Raw genomic sequence first — 24,017 nt, 5'->3', positions numbered from 1 at the left:
TAATCTGGGCCATTGAATGTCAATGAAAAGATTATTTACTATGTTGCCAGGAAACGTGTGTGCGGGGACGGGGACGGGGACGGCATTTTTGGAAACAGGTTGCCTGGGTTCGTCGGGTAATATAATAATATTAAATTTTAATAATTATATTTTATAAATTATAAATTTATAATTAATAATATATATACTAAATTTGAATTTGTATATTTTTTCAACTTTAAACAAGAAAACTTTAATGATAATCATTTAAACATGTTTAGTCTCTCCCATATAAAAACACAATTTTTTCATAGGAGATTCTTCTCAACCTGATAGTGGTCTAGACTTTTCTTGATGTCTAATCATCCACCTGCCCCATGCATGGTGTGCTCTGTGGTAAAGCAATCCCAAAAACTTAAAACAGTGGCAGCCTTACCCTTCCACAAAACACGCTTATTCTTTTAGGCATATTTTCCTAGTTTCAATCTTAACATGATGTTATCAGAATGTTGTGAGAAATTGGCAGATTTTGATACTTAATTTAGCCATTTTCCAAAATAGCCCTTCGCCATTTAACATCATCAACTGATTACAGCTTATGGCTGGTCTCAATCCTACTTTCTATTTCACTGAAAATGTCTGAACCTGTATGTGTGAATTTACAGTTTATAATTTGATGGTTATTAACTTATTTGGCTCGGGAATGAATGTTTCATAAATTCATTCCAAATTGATTTACAAGAATCTGCAGGCTCAAATTACAGAGTAAGAGGTCTCTTTTCCAGTTCTGGTTTCGATGCCATATAATATTAAAGGCATTGAAGATCCACAAATACAGGAGATCCATAATTTACATTGAGACTCTAACAAACCTTGGGCATAAGTTTTGAAATTGTTTTTATAAATTTATAGCATAAGACTAATGGAGACACTGATCATAAGAGTCTCATGCGGTAGGAAGGGACTCATGAATGTGCAAACAGCTACCCTTTTTTTTCCAACTATGGTCATCACCTTATTAAATATTTCCATAAAGCTACAGCCAATATGATATGATATTCTGCTTGTGGGATTGTACACCCATAATGTTCCTTTTATAATATTGAGATATCATAATCATATATGATTTCAGAATACTGTGTCGCTCATAAGTTTTGAAAAACTTATCACTGTTGATAAATTTTTACAATGATTCACTACCCTTGAGCAGCACGTCATGCCCACAGAGCAATGCTAAGGCATGTGAACAAAGACAGTCTTTGGAAATTGTAATCTTTGGAAATGATGGCAGAAAATTTCCTTGAGAAACATTCAGAAGACCTTACAACCATCTCTGAAGGACAATCCAGACCAATGACCATCAATGACTCCAAAAATGATATCATTCGTTTATGGCATATATTCTATATTCTATGGCATATCATTCGTTTATGGCATATCATTTTTTAAATTTCAATAAAAAAAATTATTTGAAAATTAAATTTTTAATATAGTTTTTTTATGAAGAACCCAAAGAACCCGAAGAACCCAAGAACCCAAGCACACGAAGAACCCAAGAACCCAAGCACACGAAGAACCCGAAGAACCCAAGAACCCGTTAAAGGAAAAGAACCCAATTTTTTTTTTTGAAGAACCCGGTTCTTCTGAGTTCGTCTGGGAAGAACCCGTACCCGAATCTGGTACTTGGGTGCGGGAACTCGGGACGGGTTCGAGAACCCCACCCCCGGGTGCGGGTACCCGTGCAACACAGATTATTTAAGGGAGCTTGAGGGTCAATTGGAAAACACATTGAGAGATCAAGAGATCGAGTTTCTGAAGAAAGAAGTTCTCAAGAGGAAATTTTGATCGAGGCGATTTCTTGCAAAGAGGGGCAATGACTATCCAAAAGAAGAAAGTTTTCCTGGGCCAGAGAGTACGAGGCAGAGAGAGCGCAGAATGACGTCCAAAGAGAGGCAAATGCCAGCCCACGCAAAGCTGATGCAGTGGCAGCGTAGGCCTTAGAGGGAGATCGAATTCTTGCTGAAGAAATCGAGTTTCAGTAGCCGAGGTGTGAGACCGAAAGGCAGAGATTCGGATTTTCCAGCTAGCAGAGGGTCCAGAGAAGCAGCAGTGTGATACCCAGCAGGGGTGACGTGGGAACTGCGTAGGAGTGACGCAGTTTTGCGGAGAGGCTACGCAGAGGGTACGTAGAGGCTCCAGTTCAGCGTGATCAAACTCAGATTCTCCTAGTGACTGGGTGAGACCATTTCACCATTCATTTTGTCCAGTTTCTCTCTGTATCGAATTGCTAGTTGAGCATCCAAGAATTGTACTCAGATTTTCTCTTGCACAATAATAAAACCCTCAGATCTGCTGCACCGGTTTTCCTGCATTGGGTTTTTCCAGGGACATTTGTCCAAAAATAACGGTGTCAATTGTGTTGTATTTTCTTTCTTGCTCAGTCTCTTGTTTCCGCATATAATTTAATTAAGTGAAGGCTGCAGTGTATGTACTATGATATTTGTCGTAGGAAATTGCAAGTAATTTGTTTAAAGGAATTTAACAAATAGGAGTAATATCATCAGTTATTGCAATAGGGATTCCAATTGAGGAATTTTCACATATATTACCCTCTTTCCACTCATTATTACCCCATTCATCATTTCTCCCACCTGGGTCCACATTCCTCCACTGGGTCCACATAGGGCTAGCTTGCTCCTTCCCCTTGCCCAAACCTTGAGTCATGGCTTGGAACGAAGCCCAAAGCTTGATGCAGCTAGAAATAAAGATAAAAGCATATTTGGCCACATTCAAGAGGAAAATGTACCACAAAATGCAAAAGATGGCAAGGACAAACATTTATCACATGGGAAAAAGCCAATACATGAGCTCTACCCCATCATCATGGCCATCACCCTGATTCCTACAAGTTTTGCGAACCTCCTTTATCATATAGGAACCCATGAATGTCCCAACCCCTAGTGGGCAATGAACCGCCCTACCTTAAAAGGGGATATTCACTGATATATCTTATACATCATGCTCTTAACCCTTAATCTCCGAGCAGTTAATCAAAGAAAATCATAAAAAGGCAGAAGGCATATAAAGAAGGGTGGAAAAATCAAGGCCAGGGCACCTCATGTACCACGATTGCTCCCTCCTATACATCATAAACCCAAGTGTGAGCTTCCCTCTTATTAGATACCCTTGTACCCCAGCATGTGACCTAGGGCTGCCCCTTCTCATCCCCTACTTCATTCACTCATCTGTCACATGCCACCACCTTTTCAAGGATGTACCTTGACTGCATTATCCCCTTTAGAAGTAGAAACCACCTAATGTTTATTGGTTAACCCCATTTGGAGTTTAGAAGACATTGGCACATCCCGAAGCCCATTATGGAAGGGTGGGCCATTATGAAGTCCCCACTTGTGGTCCATGATTGGTCATTTACTCAATTTCTCTAATGACTTATAGTACTGAAAGGATAGGGAATGCATTGGATCTTATGCAGGATTGCAGATGGTTTCCATTTTGGGTTTGGTCTCCCTATACGGGGTCCTAATCCTCCAAAGGGCTACGTTGGCACATGTATGGTATGCGTTGAGAGCCATGGGCCTCCACGGCAGCAAACAGCACTCCATGGATCCCCACAGCCATTCAAAGATTGTTCATGGTTCACTTATTGGCAAGGAAGATGCACTTGATCCATCGTGCCCAACTGTCCCCAGATTTGCACCATACACTTGGCAGATGATCCAAGACTTGCACAATGATGTGGCATCACCTACACCATCATCCTAGCCCTTGCAGGTGATCTATAGGCATCTTCGATTTGTTTGGAGACCCATGAGGACACTTGTGTGCCCCCACATGTCATTTGGAGCACCACAAGTTATCACAAGGGGCCAACCCCTTGTCAACTACTTTTGAGGGTCCTATTCTCTATTGTGGCACCCATGGACCTCATAAGGCCTCTTAGAGGGCCCTACGACATGCATAGATTATTATTTAACCTCTCGAGAGGTTAACTCTTTCATTTAAGAGCTAGATTGGTGGGTTTGCCACCAGAAGTTGAATTATTAGAACATTATTTTATTTTTGGGGCTTATGTAGGCCAAAGAGGCTAATTCGAACTCCTAATTTGTGTATAAATACAAGTGAAATGAGTTCATTTGCTCATCATCACTTTGGATTGGATCTTTTCTCTCTCTTGAGAATTTTGCACTTTTTCTAGAGGATGAATTGAAGCATTATGGATGAATTTTGATGTGTGGATATTGGTCTATCTTGTCTTGGAGCTTTTCTTTTGTCAATTATGGATGGTTGGATATATTCTGTTACATGTAAGTACATCCTTTTAATGTTATTCTTGTTTTACTTTATCATATACATTGAACTGGGTTTTTCGTTATTTTTACGGCTAATTGTTGCATGCATTTACTGCTTTATATTGTGGAATTTTGTCTCTATTATAGCATCTCTCAATGTATGGGCCATGTGAGGTGAACGAAATCTCGTAGGGGTAATTCTATCAACGAATTGACCTTGATAAGTCATCTCCTTTGCACATCGAAGTATAAAAGCTACAAGATTGTTTCTCTTTGACCTAAAAGGCTAAGTGAAGTGGTTTTGAGGCCTCCTTGACTGGGAATCAAAGATTCTCACTCATATTCATCATAGACTCCATTCTCCCAAGACTAAGGCACTGATCTACCAAGAGGTGGTCTCCTCTCTTTTCACCTTTTTCCAAGTATAGCCAAGTTGGGTCACCTTGGGCATCATTTTCTCGGCAAACTTCCCATCCAAAAAGTTCAATCTCTTAGGGTCTCCTGCGTCGGTGTTTCCTCAAGACCTCCTCCAAATTTGAGACCATTCCAACCAATGTGGAAAAAGTCGAAGTTGGGATTAATTCAGAAAGGATCTAAAAGTTCAAAAACTTGTCAAAGTCGGGAGTTGTTTGAAAAAGTCGGCAAAAAGTTGGAAAAATTAAAAAAACACAAAATTATTCATTTTTTTTTATTTTTTTTAATATCTAGAGTATCCACAACATCAAATAAATGCATTTCCACATAAACATGTAAAGAAAGCTAATATATAATATGTATATGAAGTCTAGTGCTACATCACATATCAAAATATTGAATCAACTCCTGAATTTTGAGTCCTGTCTAAATCTCAACTCTCAAAGAGTCAAAATATCAACAAAAAATATAATAAATGTATATCATGAGTCATCTAAAAGTCATCAAGTAATCAGTCACTGAGATGCTCTTCCCCTTTTAATTTTTGTTTCCGCTAATTGTATTAAGAAATAAGTCATGCATTTATTCAGTAGATTGTAATCTGCTTGGGTAATAAGGTGTCAGGTGGTGGGTCCAATGAAAATTAATAGTGAGTATCACAATAGATGTGAAAATTAACGCTTGGTGACTCCAAGCTGCTTATTTTCTGAGAAAATAGTAGATGTCAGATTACTAACCTAACCTTGGCATTTATTATTCAAAAACTTTTGGAGGTAAAATCCACTTCTGATACATAACCTTTCCCCACATTTACAGGGAGTTCACCACTAAAGAAGATTCCCTTTCAAAACATGCTCTCATTGCAGGAAGGATCTTTGCTGTCACAAGATTTCGCAGGTACTTTGTTCCTGTTTGAAAAATGGGTTCTTTTTTGAGGCACTGGTTTTGTTTTTTTTGGACAGGTTGTTGCTATTTGATCTTCATGACCTCCTCTTTGTTGTTTCTTCTACAAGCATTCAACAACTATAACAGAGTTTTTGATGGTGTGGGGATCTTTCTACAAAAGACTGTTGTATGCCGGTCCTTTTGGTACTTTTGTAATCTTTTGAAGGGGCAGTGGCTGTTAGAGTCTGGATCACTAAAAGCCTGGAGGCTTAGCCAATGTATACTTTGCTTTCTAACTAAAAATATGAAGTATAAATATTTGTTTTTCCTTGGAAAGCAAAAACATCAATGTTCCACCAAGGTTCCGCGACGAGGGGGCGAGGGAGCGAGGGGGCGCGGGAGCGGCCTATGCAAAAGCTCCCTACCATTTTTTAGGAAACGTGGGGGAGCGTCAGGGTCTTAAAAATTTATAAATATAAAATATAATTTATTAATTGAGTCCACTATGACAATTTGGTTTGAATTGAAAAGCTACAAAGCATGATCATTGATATGAATATAATTTGACATTATCCAAATTTATAAAAGATTAAAGTCAAGTCTGATACATCAAGAGTCATCATTGGCAAAAAATGCCAAATGCTAAAGGCTCCCATATGCTCTAAATTTTTATAGAAAACAATTTTATATTATTAGGCACGGCTGAAATTACCCTGAAAAAGCTACATTTTGCAGCTGTAGAAACTTTCTTTAATTTGAAATGAACATTACACTGAGCTTCCAATAGGTATAAGTGTATCTAACTGCAATGATATGTTTCATGCAATATAAACTTCAATCTTTAACAGCATCACAAGACAAATAGTTAGTAGTAGATAAATATGGACATGATTAAAACTAAAAGCGTAAAACATATAAATCTCCAATTTATTATAATTATCTTGTTCGAATATAGCCTGACTGCACCATAAAACCTTCTAGGGAGCCTGAGATGTTCTGAACTGTAACATAGCTTTTTTAGTATTTACAATACTTGTATAGTGCTTCTCCCATTGTGGATCCCTGGTTTGTCCACTCTGACCATTGTCGATGTGAAATGATTCACTCAGAATAAGCATATGATTTTTATTTCTGGCAAGAAATGAAAAGTAACATGATATATTATGGATATCTTTTCATGAAGCCAACCTAATATGGGCCCTCACTTCACCTGGAGAGAGAAATAAGCATATGATTTTATTTCCAGCACGAAATGAAAAGTAACATGATATACTATGGATCTCTTTTCATGAAGCCAACCAAATAAGGACCCTCGCTTCACCTGGAGAGAGAGAAATAAGCATATGATTTTTATTTCCAACAAGAAATGAAATGCAACATGATATATTATGGATCTCTTTTCATGAAGGCAACCTAATAATGGGCCCTCACTTCACCTGGAGAGAGAGAGATAGACTGCACAAACAGAATATGGTCAGCTTTTATGCAGAATTATATTATATCTCTGAAACACCCGCAAATTTGCAAATCTGAAAATATAAAAGTTGGGCTTTACTCCACCTTGCAAATCTTCTGTTCAGAAAGAGCCTCGATAAACATCAACCAGTACAGACGAGACCTTAACTTGGAGAAGTTAGATATTTGCACCAAGTTCAACACAGAAAAACAGAATAAAGTGTTCATATGTGCAAATATATATTTTAGATAAATTGCACTGAATTTAAAATTCTTATGTATATATGAATACCTGGCCTTACTCAAGTATGCCAGTTGGCTGTTAGATATTCACATGAGATGAAATCAGCTCCCTCTGGAATGATGAATCCGAACAATGAAATCCAACGCTGTGAGTGGAGCGCTCAGCGAACTTGCAAAGGTTGTGCCGCTGTGAGTGTGTTGTTCATGGTTCAGGGTGCCGGTTTTATAACATGAAACAACGATTTTCCAAAACCCTAAACGTTAATTAACTCTTAATTAAAGATTAAGTTCAGTGTTTAGTTAATTAAAAATTTAAAATGGTTTTTAATGCATTAAAAGTGTGCCACGTCCCCCCACGTCCCCTCTCGCCCCCCCTCGTCCGCCCACGTCCCCTCTCGCCCCCCCACGCCCCACCACGTCCCCTCTCGCCCCCCCACGCCCCCCCACGTCCCCCCACGCCCCCCTTTTCGGAAACGCCCCCTCAGGGAAGGGAAACGTTTCCCTGGCACGTCCCCCCGAGTTTCCTCCATTTTGGGAGCGTGGGGAAACGTCCCCTACTCGTCCCCAAGTCCCCGGAGCGCGGGGGAGCGAGGAAACTAGACCCCTAAGGGGGGGGGCGAGTCCCCGTGGAACACTGAAAAACATATCTTAACCTCAAAACTAACAGATTACAAATGATACTGCTATGCTCGCAAGAAGTATGACGAACAATACAATGCAATAACTTGAAAATGCATGGATGGAAGATTCAATTTACAGTTTTTTCACCTTTGCGGCCTCTTTATCCATGGCCTGGGAAGAGAGGCGGACTTTTTGGGTCGACTCAAATCGCGATTTTTTCCTTTGTGAAAAAGTCGCCAAAAAGTCGGGGGATTAAATCGTTTAGTTCAAAAAATCGCGTTTTTAGGATTAAATCGGGATTTTTTGCAGACTTTTTCCACACTGATTCCAACGATGGAGTTGTAAGAAAATCCAAGCCCTAGCTTCAGGATCAAACTTTCCCCTTGTATCCCCTTGGATCAATTCAAACCTTTAAGTGGATATTCTTTCTTTGATCCATTTCCATACCTTGTCCAGGTTAGGGACATCGTTGGTTGCCATACTCTTCTCCCCTACCCTAGACTAGGTCCATTCGGTCCCATGTGGTCCCGTTCCTTTGAAAAGACAATTCTTTGAGACCCATCCGGGATACCAATTTCAACAAGGATTTTAGGGATTGGGAAATTCCTTCACAAGTCATATCCCATAAACCTAACCCTCAAATCCTCCCTTCCATTCCCTAGAAGACATTGTACCTTGCTTAGAAAGCAAGCAAGCTTTATCTTTCTAACTCTTTAGGGAAAAGGATTATTTAGGTCACCCCACATCCTTTCATTGACTTATCCTTCATCAGTGATTCCATAATATACTAGGTCTCCTCCCATCGGTGAAAGTCCGTAAACAAAAGGGAGCCTTAGTTGAGGTGACAGTGAGCTAAGTCTCCATTTGTTGCCCTTGGCCTATCATTTGCCCTTTAGGGATTCCGCTTAGGTCCCCTGCTAATTTGAGAGCTAACACAGCTTATACTTCCTCCCATCTATTTTGAACTTAATGAATTGTTTTTGGTGATTTGCAGAATACGTCCCTAGTGTTTGCAACCATTTTACTCCTAAGACGGCATCGACACCTCCAAAGGGGACTGTAAAAAACTAGAATCCATTTCATACTAGTTTAGTTTCATTTTAACTTTATGGCACTTCCCTACTCCATCTATTATTTTTCCATCTACTACCATAACTTTTAAATCTATTACGAGATAGGCAAAAATGTTCAGCCTTTTTGCGACACTAACATCTATAAAATTGTGTACTTATTGAATCTATTAACACGATAATGTTCTGCTTCTTAATATGTCCTTCAAGCTTTAATGTTTGTGGTTGAGCTATCCCTGTGATAGCTGCCAGAGAAATTCTTGGCATATTTTCTTCTTCTGGATCTAGATTAGGAGTCTTGTTAACTTCATTGTTTTCTTTGTCAAAACTATTCTCTGAAGATTCCTCTTCTTGTTATGCTTCGCAGTTGTAAAGTTTTTGCGTAGTGCATCTATGTCCTGGAGAATATTTATCTCCGCATGTCCAACATTTGCCATCTTTTTTTCTTTCAAAATTTGACTGTTGTTTTCCTCCTTCACGCATTGGTGGTGGAATGTACTTACCAGTGTTTTCTGAAGACGACTTACTTGACTTCCCTTTTGAGTAGTTGTTTGATTTTTCATTACTGGCATATGGTGTTTTATGGAGCTTATATTTTCGCTCAATAATTATTGTTGCATGTCTAGCTTCTTCAATGGTTTTGGGTTTATATAGTTTTAATTCTTCTCGAATATACTCTTTAAGCCCACATCTATACATTTTTAGCAGTTCTTCGTCGAAGACCCCTTTGTCTTATAGCTAATACTTCCCACTCGTGGGTGTATTCGCTTATAGATCCTTTTTGTTTGAGGTGAACGAATTTTTCGTAAACATCGTCTTCTTCTTCGTCATGGAACCTTTTGAGCAGAGCGTCTACAAAATTTTTCCAATTGAACGAACGAGCCTCACATCTGTTGGACCACCATAGGAACCAATCATATGCTTCAGCTTCCAGGTTGTTGGATGCAGTCATGACATTCTCTTGTTCAAACTTCACCTATTGGCGGATTTGCTCCGAAAATAATGTCCATTTTATTTACCTACACAGTGGCACCCTTATGGTCCTTACCATCGTACTTAGGTAATTCCCTTTTAATTTTGTGGTAGTCTCTTTCGAAAAATTTTGTATAGTATTGATTTCTTTGGAACTGTATATGCGGCATTCGTGGGGTTTCGTGCATCGACTGAAATTCATGACTTGGGAAAACTTCACCTTCTAGAATCTTGAGACTTTATGGTGACTCTTGTGTGCTTAAGGGATTAAAAGGTGGATTGACTCCTCCCATAAACTGGCTCATCATGTTCTCTATTTTTTTAATATTAATTTCCATTTGGTCTTGAGTACTAATTATCTTCTCTTGGCCTTTTCCGGATTACCCTTGCTTCTTTTCGACATTATCAAGGCGCTAGCGCATTCTATTGATTTCTTCCTGAAATTTCCTTGAATTCGCATCATCATTGCTACTCCCCATTTTGTTATTCTTTTTCCTAGCAAACCCAATTTTCTTTTTAATTAGATGATGATAATAATAATAGTTTTTTTTAGACATGTTTTCGAAGATAATCACATCGAAATTCATTTGTCGACGCGTTTCGAACCAGCAAGTCTGGTTCATCGTCAGGACAAGATGAAGAACCAGATCATGGCAACAAATTAAATAGAGAGACCGAGCATTCCAACAGCTAGAAAGAAACAACTACTTTTGACCATAGTGAAAAGCTATAATTGACTGGGCAACAACTACATTTGACTGGACCAAGAGTTAGGGAAAAATTAGTTAATTAATTAATTAATTAGTTAATTTGTTAGATTTGTTTATTTTATTTAAATCTATATGTAACCAAATATATCTGATTTTAATTAATTAAAAAATTTGTGAAGAACATTAAAGCTAATAAATAATTTATTATCCTCTTAAATAAACTACATATAAACTTATAATACTATAGGGAATATTATAGGATCAAATATTAATGAAATAAATAATTAGTTAATTTGATTACTAAGTCTATTTATATGTAACCAAATAAGTATTATCTTCTTTTACAACTAAATAAATTCATATTAATACTAACATGTTCAGTACTAGGATAAAAATAAATGTTTATTAAATAACTAATTAATTAGTTAATTCATTTATTTATTTTCATCTAACTACATATGAACTTATAATATTATAAGGAATCTTATAGGATAAAATATTAATTAAATAAATAATTAGTTAAAAATTAGTTGTATGATTACTACATCTATTTATATGTAACTAGATATGTATTATCCTCTTTAACAACCAAATAAAATGTATATAAATTCACATTAATTAAGTACTAGGATAAAAATATAAAGTTTATTAAATAATTAATTAATCAGTTTATTCGTTTAATTTATCTTCATCTAACTGAATATGTTACTAATTATATTAAGGGATAAATAAGAATTAAACTTAAATGTATATCAATTAATCAAATAATTATTTTACTTGTTATCTAAATATAAAAGCTTATAATTTTAAACTTAATTATATGTTATGAATATAATTCATAACAAGTAAATAAATAAAATAAATGTAAATATTAAATAATCAAATATTGATTATGTTAAATAGTCATTAAGTTAAGTGAAAAGGCATGTCTTTTAGACATGCCTAGTCACGAAAGGACACATGCTTAGGTATATATATGTGGGTCCTCAATGTAACATTCATCACTTATACATTTTTATATATAATAAATTATTATTATTAAAAATCTTTTGTGTATTTTTACATTCAAGCCTACAAGCTATCAATTTTTATGCTTCAGTGGTATCAGAGCCATGGCGCATAATATAATCATCCGGGTTTTTGAACGTTGTTCGCCGCACAATGTGCCATTACGTTCACGTCCTGAATGCGTTGAACAGTTTAGGAAAATTCAAGAAGCATTTTAGCGATTAGAAAAATCATGTGTAGAAGTTTCAGCCTGTCTAAAGAAAAGTTATGCAGAGGAAGACGATAGTGACAGTGAAGGAATGAAACAAGGTGAAGCATTAGATAATTATAATGTTGAAGATGAAGCTAATGTAGATCAAGATGATGATTTTGATGAAGCTGGACTTGATATGGATGAGAATGACATAGATCAAGATGATGATCCAAGTGGAGATGATGTGGATGAGGATTACCTTGAGAAACAAGGAGATTTACAATATCATAACAATGAAAAAGATGCTGACAATAAAAAACTGCCATCGGTGGCTCTTCAGAAACAACAGGCTCTTGAAGATGTAGAGAATGTAAATACCTTCGAGGAACAGGCATGGTGGGTAAAGACAATTCAATTATTACTGCGCCAGAGGTCGAGATTGATCAGAAAAGAAATTTTGACATATTTGCAGCCCCTGTTTTTGATAGGAATAAAGGTGAAAGAGAAGTTGTTGGTATTCATCGAATGAGTTGCCAACACAAAGGTCAGAAGGGAATTCACATGTTAGCTTCAGAATCTAAGCATGATAGTGGAAAGTCTGAACAAGATACGTTGAGCAAGGTCTCACAAGCAGACCATGATCATAATGCACTGAATTTCTCAGAAGGCTTAGCTCTTGAATATCGTTTTGAACTTGATACTTCCCTTAGTCTTCAGCTAGATGCCATTCTCAACTAGAGTAAAATGAGCTATGCATATATCAATAAGAGTGTTTTACAGTCAAAGGAATTGGTAGCTGAAAGGGAACAAAATCTGTCCATGGCACCTTCAAGAGGAGCCTGTGAATCACTTACTAACATTTCTTCTGTTGATACCCAAGATGTTAGACACTTGATAAAGAAACCTTTAGATTTCCTTTTGGCAACAGATCCTCCCTTGCAAAGAGACAGTCACTTCAATAACAGTCCGATTGATGACAATGTCAATATGCTTGACAAAAATGAGTCCTCCCCTGGTTGTAAGCAAGAGAAGGAACCTGCAGGAGGTTTTCGAACCAAAATTTCAGAAGAGGTTATGTCAAAAACACATAATATTCCTCGGCGTCACAAGTTGACTAGACAATACAAGGAGTATTCAACACATTTGCTGGAGTACCTCGTATCTTTTTTCCAACGAAATCAACCTTTACAAGATCTGGACAAAATATTTTCAAAGGTTGAGGCTGAGTTCGAGGAACATTGGGCATGGTGCAGGGATGGGAGCACAAGGGTTTAGGAAATGGACAACCTTCAACAATACAAGATTTCATTGACTTAGATTATTATAGTTCAGCGGATGATTTGGTTGAGCTAGGTCTAGAAAAATTGAAACAGGGTTTGGCAACACTAGGATTGAAAACAGGGGGTATTGTTCAACAGCGTGCAGAGAGGTTGTTTTTGACTAAGGTGAATCCTTTGGAGGAGCTTGATCGAAAGCATTTTGCAAAGGGGTGCGGGCCTTTAGCAAAAACAAATGATGAAATTTTACAAGTCAATGCATCAAGGGAAGTTACTCTTATGGAGGTTAAGATAAAGCGCCTTGTTGAGTTTCTGCATGAGACTCTTGAGGAGACAATAGCAAATATTGAAGAGAAACAAGCATTGACATATGAAGAGATGGAAGCAGAGCGTGAAGAGGAGGAAATCCTAGCTGAAAGTGAAAGTGATGAAGAAGATCAGCAAATTTACAACCCATTAAAATTACATATGGGTTGGGATGGAAAGTTAATACCATATTGGCTATATAAACTTCATGGTTTGGGTTAGCAGTTTAAGTGTGAAATTTGCGGCAACCACAGCTACTGGGGCAGAAGGGATTTTGAAAGGTATTTTAAGGAGTGGCGTCATCAGCATGGCATGCGTTGCCTTGAGACACCTAATACCAAGAACTTCAATGAGATAACTTTGATTAAGGAGGCAAAATTATTATGGGAAAGAATACAGGAAAGACAAGGGCTCAATAAATGGCGACCAGACCGGCAAGAGTGTTTTTGTTCGATTGTTGATGTTCAATGGGATAAGTTTCCCCAGGATTTGCAAGAGGAAGCTCTAGCTTCATTGCATGCAAATTCCCTTCCCATATATCAGAGGGTATCCAAGGAATGGAATGCATCAATTCAGGTTTTCAAACTGCAGCAGGTCGATCTGTCAGCGTATTCATAGAAGTGATGAAACGAGCCATGAGCAGGTTGCCCAATCGTTACCTTTTCAACGGTCAAAGGAGGTTGAAGGATTTGGTCGACCAAAATGGTGCCCAATGTTCTAAATAGTTTTATCGTTGTCTCTGTGTGTGGTCTATCGAGCTCGTCAGCAGCAATGCGACCACCATTCTCCGCTTCGGCACACACACTCACAACAAGTTAATTGGGTCGTACAAGCAGCGTCAACCAACATGCTCTAGTTAATGGGTGGTGTCGTTTTAGGCGTAGTCGATTTGGGTAACATATAATTTAATTAAAATGTATTAATTAATTCATATAAATTAATTAATGCAATTAATTAGTTTATATCATTTGATTAATTAATTAATTAAATATTATATATATATATATACATATTTTAAAAATATATATTTAACAAAAAAAAATTATATATATATATATATATTCAAAAAAACAAAAATCAATGGGAGGTCAAAAAAAAAATTTATGATTTTAAAAAAGTTATATATATATATATATATTAAAAAAAAAATCCACAGGGAATATTACAGGTTCTACATGACAAGACGCTTACCAAATTATATACATTGAGTTGACAAACACCAAGTGAAGAAAATCGACAGCATTAAAGCTTTGAGGACAAAGCTTTTGAAGGAAGGGGCTATGTTATTTAATATAATTCATAACGAGTAAATAAATAAAATAAATGTAAATATTAAATAATCAAATATTGATCATGTTAAATAGTCATTAAGTTAAGTGAAAAGGCATGTCTAAAAGACATGCCTAGTCACGAAAGGACACGCGGGGCGAGCTAGGAGCTGGGAGCTGTCGGAGTGTTTTCGTGGGGCAGATTGGAGCTGGGAGTTGTCGGAGTGTTTATCCGGGGTTTCAGCCGGAACATCTGTCTCCGACTAAGAGGTACTACTGCCGAGATTATTCTCTGTTGGGTGAGCCGATTTTGGCACCCAGATTGTATTCAAAAACTGCACAATAATAAAACCCTCAAATAGTTGCACCGGTTTTTCTGGGGACATTGGTCCAAAAACAATGGTGTCACTTGTGTGCTTGTTTTGTTTCCTTCAGTTCATGATCTGTAATGTGTTGAGCATGTACTTGTATTTATTTTCAATATTTACATGGTAAATAACTTGTTAATTAATCAACAAAAGTAGGTATAAATAAATAAGAGAAGTACATAAAGGGTTTCTAACGGATAGACTTAGAAATTTCAACATGGTATCAGAGCATGGTTACAGATCACAAGAGAACTAAGGACATCAGCCGAGCAGAGCAACAGCAGCAGAAAACAGTTGTCCTAAGTAACAGAAGTTGTTCCTAGCAGAGAAGCAGCAAGGAAGGGGTGACGCAGTGCTTGCGTCATCAAGTTTGAGCCAAGAAGAGGATCAGCGCAGTGGCAGAGGGGTGCAGACTCGACCTACGCAATGCCCGGTCATCTTTCTCAGTTAGGAAGGATTGACACCTGTGGCCAAGAGGTACGGATTTTGCTGGTGTCGGGATTGCACAGAGCCTAGAAGCTCTAACCTTCTGTTTGTTGGGGTTTAAGAGGCTGTGGGTAAGTTGCAGAGTGAAGCTGGTGGGGTACTATATTCAGAACAAACCTAACAGGGCAAGACCAAGGAGGAGGGAGTTGCTACCAAGGATTTCTAGCCAAGAAATCTGGATCAGTGGTGCAGTTGCACTAAGGATCGAAGTGGGGGCATCTCGACATTGGTAGAGGGGTTTCCAGGAGGTAAATCGAGGCTTAAAGGGAGTCAAACCGAGAACTTCCAAAAGGGAAGTAGAGGAGCAATGAGATGGCAGTGAACAGGGTAAGAGACCAGGACAGACTGGACGGAGCCTCAAACTTCATAGTCTAGAAGGCCAAAATCTTATCCGTTCTAGACGGGAACCGTCTCAAGCAATTCGCCTTGAGGACAATAGCGATCCCAGTTGACCCGACTGATAACAATAAGTACGAGGATGCAATGGCAAGGGCCAAGAGCATCATCCTTGACGGGGTCAAGGACCATGTAATACCACACATTGCCGAGAAGAAAACGACAAATGAGATGTGGGAGGCCCTAAAGAAGTTGTATCAGCATACTTCCGTACAAAGGAAGATGCTACTAGAAAATCAGTTGCGGTCATACCAGATGTAGAAGGGAGAACAGATCGACCCTTCCTCGGTCGATTGAAGGAGATCTGGGATCAGCTGACTTCCATAGGGGCCACGTCGGATCAAGAATTGATGGTGAGAACAGGCCTGAACGCAGTCTCAGAAGACTGGGAGGTGTTTGTCCAAAGCATAATGGGCAGGGCGACCCTTCTAGATTGGGAGGAAATGTGGGCGGCTCTTCGCCAATAAGAGATCAAAAGGCTAAGCAAGGCGGGAAGCAGCGAAAAGGGGATCAGAACCAAGAAGGAGGAAGAGGAGGATGTTGCCCTAGCATCTGAGGGAAAGCAAGAGAAATGGAAGAAGAAGAACCTCTCCAAGGTCAAATGCTTCAACTGTGGGGAACTGGGTCACTATGCGAGCCAATGTCCGAGGAAGAAGAGAAAAGGAGAAGCTTCCAAGACCAAGGCTACGCTAGCAAGGGCGGAGAAGGAATTGGAAACAGATGATGATTGTGCCATGAGTGCTCACACGCCACTTGAGCGGAAGTGGGGAGACATCGAGCTGTAGTTAGACGAACTACAGGCGATGAGGGGCAGGATCCTCGAGGTGCCCAATCTCTTAGATTATACCTTGCTACGGGAGCCCCGAAGAGGAGTAGCAGGACTGGCGGATATCGGTAGAGATGGATGCGGATGAAACGACAAAGAGGGCTACAGTGCAGGAGTCCCAAGACAGCGTGAGGCAGCAGTTTGAGATGCATGGAGTTGTTGCAATAGTGCAGAGGTCAGAGAGGGAGCACTTGTCAACGACAAAGGAAGTTTCAGCATCGAGGGTGTCTCTAGCCTGACAGAGATATCAGAGTTGGGAGATTAGTTACTTACTTCTCGATAACTGAGTTGCAATGCAGCAGTTAGCAGTGGCAGTGCTATGGGCAGCATGATGAAAGGGGTTGTCGTACGGATGCAGCCGTGCAGAGGATGTTGGGTAGCACACCTAGCATCAGCACAGGGACCGATGTCATATGATCAGGGTGATGCTCAATGAGGAGTATTACTAGAGCACAGTCCTCGCTAAGAGGAAGTGTTGATTTCGGGTAGCATCGAATGTGCTCTAGCCACGAAAATTGGTGGAGAGGCTAAAGCACATGAGACTCCAATACCCATAAATGGTTTGGGCAAATTCTAAACAATTTAGGAGACATTAAAATAATTAATACTTTTAAGGGAGTCCCTTCAACCAAGCACGGGTAAACGGCGGGAGTAACTATGACTCTCTTAAGGTAGCCAAATGCCTCGTCATCTAATTAGTGACGCGCATTTTGTGGATTACAAGACTTGAAGACCAAGAAAATAATGCAAGTGTCCTAAGTCTGTCGTTTCAAACTGCTTTCACACTAACATTCAATCAATTTCACACAATGTAAACAAAAAAAATTGCGTTATAAACACGATGATGAAATTTTAAGTCTAAACTTAGGGAAAATAAAATATTAATGTGAATTAATATAAAACTGTGTTAGAAGAGTCCAAAAGCCATGGATCAAGCCAGAGTTAATCTTAGCCGTTGATTAGGGACTTAATCTCAACCATTGATTTGTCAACGTGAAATGTATAAGAGGAGGCTTGAGGGTCACTTGGAGAACACACCGAGTTGATCAAGATTTCAATTTTCTAGGGTAGGGTTTGCTGAGGAAGTCGAAAGAGTGATCAAAGTTGCAACTGAGGGGCAGTGATTACAGAAGCAGAGAGGCAGAGATAGTACCAGGAGAGTCAGCACAGAGGTCGGGAGAGAGGGACACAGAGCCAGCCAAAGGTCCACGCAGTGCCAGCCAGGGCTCACTAGAGGCAGCCAAGAGCTGCGCAATGCCTTGGAGAGCTAGCGTGGGTGACGTAGAGGCTCTACGGGCTGACACAGTGCCTCCAAAGGCTAACGCAAGGCAAGCTAGGGTGACGTTGGGCCAAAAAGGGTTGACGCAGTCCCTAGAGGCTGACGATGGGGTTTTCGTGGGGCAGATTGGAGCTAGGAGTTGTCGGAGTGTTTATCCGGGTTTTCAACCAGAACATCTGTCTCCGACTAAGAGGTACTACTGCCGAGATTATTCTCTGTTGGGTGAGCCGGTTTTGGCACCCAAATTGTATTCAGAAACTGCATAATAATAAAACCCTTAGATAGTTGCATCGATTTTCCCGCATTGGGTTTTTCGGGGACATTGGTCCAAAAACAACGGTGCCACTTGTGTGCTTGTTTTGTTTCCTTCAGTTGATGATCTGTAATGTGTTGAGCATGCACTTGTATTTATTTTCAGTATTTACATGGTAAATAACTTGTTAATTAATCAGAACAAGTAGGCAGAAATAAATCAGAGAAGTACATGAAGGGTTTCTAACGGATAGACTTAGAAATTTCAACAATCAGCTAGGTTGAGAGATCAAGATAGGTTGGACAAAGCCTCCAACTATGTGATCTAGAAGGCTACGATCTCCTGCCTTTTAGATGAGCATGATCTCAAAGCTTATTTCAATAGTGTGGTAGTTGTGCTCGCTGATGCAGATCTGCTAAAGAAATACTAGGCTGAGATGGCAAAGACTAAGAAGATCATTCTCGACGGAGTTCGAGATCATGTAGTATCCCATATAGCTGGCAAGGATACTGCCTGGCAGATGTGGGAAGCCTTAGCTACGCTATACGAAGGATCTTCCGAGCAGCGGAAGATGTACTTAGAAGAGAAGTTGAGATGCACGAGGATGCAGAAAGGGGAGCGAATAGACCCCTTCCTTAAGAGGCTTCAGGAAGTCTAAGATCAGCTGGCTTCAGTAGGGTTAGGGCCCCAACCTACAGAGTTTGTTCGATTAGCGTTGAATAGCATTTCTGAAGATTGGCAAGTGTTTGTCCAGAGCATCCTGGGCAGAGAACACCTGCCAGATTGGGAACGTGTATGGGCTGATCTGCAGCAGGAGGAGATGAGGCGTGATCTAGTGAAGGCCACAATCAGTGGCAGTAGCAGCAGTGGGACGAAGGTCGTGAAGGAAGAGGAGGACGTGGCCCTTGCATCAAAGGGGCAGCAGGAGCAGCGCAAGAGGAAAAAGGACGTTTCAAAGATCAAGTGCTTCAAGTGTGGTGAGATGGGCCACTACAGCACTCAATGTCCTCTCAAAAAGAGGGACAAGGGGGAGAATCAGGATCAGCAAGTTGCATCCGCTGATATTGGCAGGTTTTCCTCTAGGTTGGAGAAAGAGTTTTCCACGATTGTCGAGATGCCTCCAAGTTAGAGGTGGGGTGATCTAAAGTTATAGCCTCAGAGAGCTATAGGATGGGCAGGATCCTTGAGGAGTCCACCTTTTGGATCAAGACCTTGCTACAGGAGCCCATACTCAGCAGTAGCAGGATGGACCAGTGTCAGGTGGTGCAGTGAGGTGCCAAAGTGACAGATGCAGTAGCTAGTAGCAGTCAAATACTGAGCAACACAGAGAAGAGTTGGCAGCAGTGCAATTGACATAGAGCAGAGTCAGCAGCAACATAGAGGCTTCAGTGACAGCGCATAGTCTAGCAGTAGTCACAACTCAGACGACGGATGCATCACATTGAACACAGTTAGTTCATTATTTTGGATGTTTTTCTGTTGCAGTGCCAGCAGCAACAGAGTTGCAGTTTAGATGTAGTAGTTGACAGCAGTTCAGCAGAGTCAACAGTAGCACAGATGCAGTGCAAATCAGAATTGTGTAGTAGTTAGTGGGCAGTGAGGCCAAACATCAGTAGTGCAGCAAGAGATGATGCAGAAACAGAGTGATGCTTCAGTTGGTTGCAGCACTAGGGCACATTCCTCACTAAGAGGGAGTGTTGATTTCTGGTAGCATCGAATGTGCTCTAGCTTCAAGATTTTGAAGGGAGACTAGGACACATGCATTCCACAATACCCAGAAATCGTTTTGGAAATTCCACCCGGAGGAGGATTAATTAAAATTAATAATTATTTTTATTGGATGCCTAAGTCTAAACTTAGGAAATTAAAATAATTAAAGTGTATTAATTAAACTGGGTATGAATCTTCTAAAGAAAGACGAGGATCAAGTCAAGATGATCTGTTGAAGTTTCTAAGTCTACCTAGATAGAAACCCTCCATGCACTTTATTTGATTTATTCATACCTACTTGTTATTTTCTTTAACAAGTTATTTACAATGTAAATACTGAAAATAAACACTAATGCATGCTCAACATATTACAGATCAACAGCTAAAGAAACAGAAACAAACACACCATATGACACCATTATTTTTGGACTAATGTCCCCAGAAAAACCCAATGTGGGAAAACCGGTGCAACTATCTGAGGGTGTTCTTATTAAGCAATATCAAAGTATAATCTAGGTGCCGAAACTGGCCTTAACACCTCTCAAAAATCTTCTAGCTAAAACCCCCAATAATCCTTCCGGCAGCTACTCAACACAAATCTACTCCAGAAACCCCAACGTCAGCCTCTCTCTGGACTGCGTCAGCCCCTCTCTATCTCACGCCCTCTGGCCCTCTGCGTCAGCAACACTAGCCTCTTTGAGGCTCTGTGCAACTCCCGGCTACCTCTGTGTGAGCCCTGGTTGGCTCTGCGTCACTCTCCTTGGCTACTGCATTGCTCTCCCGGCACTATCTTTGTCTCTCTGTCTCTCTGTACTCAACCGCCCCTCAGCTGCATTTCCCGATCACTAATTCTATCTCTCTTAACAAACCCCGCTCTAGAGAATAGAATGATTGATCACTCTGGTGTATTCTCCAATTGACCCTCAAGCCTCCTCTTATACCTTTCCTGTTGACATATCAATGGCCGAGATTAAGTCCCTAACCAATGGCTAAGATTAGATCTGGCTTGATCCATGTCTTTTGAACCATTCTAACACAGTTTCATGTTAATTCCCATTAATATTTTATTTTCCCGAAGTTTAGACTTAGGGACTCCATCAAAAATATTAATTATTTTAATATCTCCTGAACTGTTTAGAATCTGAACAAACCCTTTCTGGGTATTGGAGATCTCATGTGCCCCAACCTCTCCACCAAATTTCGTGGCTAAAGCACATCCGATGCTACCCCAAATCAACATGATTTGAGCCATTAATTAGAATCTAATCTGGGTCGTTGATTGATCAACGAGAAGATTATAAGAAGAGGCTTGATGGGCATTTGGAAAGACACATCGAATGAAATCAAGAGATCGATTTCTCAAGAGAGCGGCACAACAGTTGCAGGAAAAGTCATCGACGAGATTTCTTGCAGTGAGGGGCAGTGATAGTTTTCCGGTTGGACAGTTTCTTGATCCGGGGATATATTGCAGAGGAGACAGAGAGAGATTCAGAAGAGGCAGCATAGAGCCACGTTGGGCAACGTCGAGCCACGCAGGGCAGCATAGAGCCATGCAGAGGCACTGTAGAGCCCTTGAGGAGATTCATAAATTTACTGAGGAGCAGATTAGATCCAGTGCCAAGAAATGGGGTGTGAGACTAAAGGGCCAGAGGATTGAGCATCCAGCCAGCAAATCGATCAGCTAGAGGGAGTGACGCAGAGCAGCGCAGTGGCTGCGCAGATGCAGCTTGGGGCTAGCCATTTAGTGGTTGGATCAGCATCGAATCGTCAGTGGTAGTGTGAGGTATTTCTCACTAATTTCTCTACAAGTCAGATTCTCTGTATCGAATAGCCAATAAGGCATCCAAAGATTGTATTTAGAAACTACTGCATAATAATTAAAACCCTCAACTGCTGCATCGGTTTTCCCACATTGGGTTTTTCCGAGGACATTGTCCAAAAACAACGATGTCAATTGGGTGTGTTATTGCCTTCTTGCTCAGTACTTGTTTCTGCAGTATTTTATGTTGTGAAGGCTGCAGTAGATTTTATTTCGATGTTCACTGTGTAACACTGTAAATAACTTGATTTAGAAATTAAGAAGTAGGAGAAATTTAATCAGTTGCTGCAATAGGGAATCAGGGAACCGTTTTTTCACAAAGTGCCCTTTCATAATTAATTGGGCAACTTAATTTTAATTAATTATTAATTATTAATATTTATTTATTATTTATTATTTATTTATTATATATATATATGAATATTTTATTCATAACATGCACTCATGTACCCAAGTGTGGGCTTCCCTCATTATAGCTACCCTTGTACCATGACATGCGGCCTTTATCCTTCCTCTGATCCCCACTAGTTTTCATCATTATATCACATGCCACCTGTTGTCACACAAAATGTCTAGGCACCACGATAACAGCTCAGATCGTAAGTTATCACCCTGGTCCCCAATCTCTCTGTTTAAGCTGTCTCCCAACAGCAGACTAAGGGAGGTAGAACCTATAGAAATGGATAGAAGAAAGACTAGTTGGGAACCAACCAATCCGGGAGACACAATTGAGCGGCCAAGTACTTGTTTAGATCTAGCAAGACTTTAAAGATTCGATTAGATTTAGATGCTTGAAACCAATGCCTTATGGAGTCAACTCTCTTGCTTAGTAAATTTAGGACCAAGTACAGGATGGGCAACTGCTGCTTTAATGATTAACTATTTCATATAAAAATGCAATTCCTATGACTTAAGTGAAATGCAAGAATCTTGGTTGATTTTATTTAAATGCCTATTCTAAATATGTCATTTGATCTTTGTCTGTATTGAGCCTAAAATTTATAGTGAATGACAGAGAGAAGTCAAGGTGAAGCACACGAGAGTGTGATTAACGATCCCTCTCCTTAAAATCTAACGTACCCAGTGCCTCTAACGCTACAGAGGCTGTGGCTCTGACCAATGCAAGGTCACCGTCTTAAACACTAAAAAGACTAGACTTCTCAAGAGAAGACACAAAGGTCTTCCTATCTTTCTTTCAACCAAGCTTATGCTTGGGGGTCGATTATTAAATGCAAACCAACTTAGAATGTGGAATACAAGGATGAATTAGAGGATGATTGGTGAAGCGAGATTTAAAATTTAGGAGTGCTTAGATTTACGATTTATTATGAGTTATATCATTAAGTACTTAGGGCAAGATTCAGAAAATGATCCTAATCACAAAGGTAATTGCTAACTTTAACAAGATGGCATATGAGACCTTCATAAGATATAGAATTTACCACTTATCCATAACAGAAATCTCAATGTAAAAAATGTTGATGACAAATGCTTGAGATTCAAAACTAATTTACAAAGAGATATTCCAATAACCCAAATATTTAGATAGATCAAGGTCAAAGTGCAATTTTTAGAGTAAATAACCATCAAATAACAAAGACAATAACCACAGTTTCTTGAATCTAATTACTGAACTCAAGTATATGAAATAAATGCTCTTTGAACAGTGAGTTTTATGTATATGCAATTCAGATCTGGAACCCAACATCAATGCCAATTTCTCAAGTAAACAGTGTAAATAGTCTTCTTCAAAATGAGCTAACAAGCATTGAATTTCAAAGACATAAATGGACAGCAGTTATGTTTTTGGACAGCAGTAAACTTCAGAAATTAAGATGCCAAACCAATGCAAAGTATGCCCAAAAGCCCTCAATTAATTATTTCTTAGAAATATTGAATTTAGATGCAAATTTCTATTATGACTCATCTTCAGAAAGCAAGGGGCAGTCACTTAATTCTGAGCTTATATTCGGTGATTATGTTGTCAATGTGTTTTTAATGCCACTTCTTAAGTTAACTCAGTGTATGGGCAGTGAAAGAGAAAACCTGAGGCCCTAGGCCTTGAAGTGATTTTTCAAAACTCTTCAGCTGTATGACACACCTTTTGAGCCAAAATGTCTGCAAAATTTGATGGCACACCAACCCAGAAATTTCTTACCACAAGGATAA

The 24,017-nt window shown here is 39.5% G+C and overlaps 1 protein-coding gene and 1 pseudogene across 1 annotated transcript in view; one reads left to right on the top strand and one right to left on the bottom strand.

The window, feature by feature from the left end:
* LOC149145507 (GATA transcription factor 28-like) overlaps positions 1 to 24,017 on the bottom strand; it is a 227,125-nt gene that overhangs the window by 132,035 nt on the left and 71,073 nt on the right. The gene's annotated exons all lie outside the window — the stretch shown is intronic.
* LOC149145508 (splicing factor SF3a60 homolog pseudogene) lies at positions 12,605 to 14,196 on the top strand (annotated as a pseudogene).

The sequence above is a fragment of the Pinus tabuliformis genome, chromosome X (assembly GCF_031772625.1).
Source record: "Pinus tabuliformis cultivar Carrire ecotype Pingquan chromosome X, CPIR1, whole genome shotgun sequence".
Lineage (NCBI taxonomy): Eukaryota > Viridiplantae > Streptophyta > Pinopsida > Pinales > Pinaceae > Pinus > Pinus tabuliformis.
This window is presented reverse-complemented; position numbering and strand designations above follow the sequence as displayed.